Raw genomic sequence first — 655 nt, forward strand, 5'->3', positions numbered from 1 at the left:
GCATGGTGTGGCTGTGTTTTGTATTTAGCTTGGTCAGAAAAGTTTTGCGCTCAGAAATGTCAATGTATGTGGAGCTTTTCCTAGTCTAAGTAAGTAACAGAAAACGCAACGCCCTCGTACGCCAACTTGGGCTAACACACCCAATTGCGTACTCATCTAATGACACGTGGGGCCACGTGATGTGCAATGTGAGAGAAGAAAACCTGAGGACTAGAGAAGGATGAGTAGCTGCCAAATGTTTAGAGGGGGAAACATTTTTTTCCTACTTGGGTTTTACATCCTCTCTCCTTTTAACAATGAGCCCACCCAGCATTCACTCTAACATGGAGGGTGAGTGCAAGTGCTAGGATGCAGGTAGGCATTTCAGCGAGCGCATCTCGAGCTGAATTCTTACCAGATTCCACGGCGAATCTTGGCCTATAATTAGCCAAGCAGAACTTGGGTACTTATCCTACTGTGAGCAGGAAAAGGTCGAAAGAAACATGGTGACTCCATTTGAATTCACCTGAAGCATCTATTTCTAATGTTCTACGTTCGAAGTGATTTCGCCTAAGTTTTTCCAAACAAAATTCACCACATAATAAGAGCTTACAAGCAACATACCTAGTTGCTCAAGTATTTCTTGTCGAAGTACGCATGATTTCAGATACTGATT

Source organism: Asparagus officinalis, chromosome 2 (genome assembly GCF_001876935.1).
Source record: "Asparagus officinalis chromosome 2, Aspof.V1, whole genome shotgun sequence".
Taxonomy (NCBI): domain Eukaryota; kingdom Viridiplantae; phylum Streptophyta; class Magnoliopsida; order Asparagales; family Asparagaceae; genus Asparagus; species Asparagus officinalis.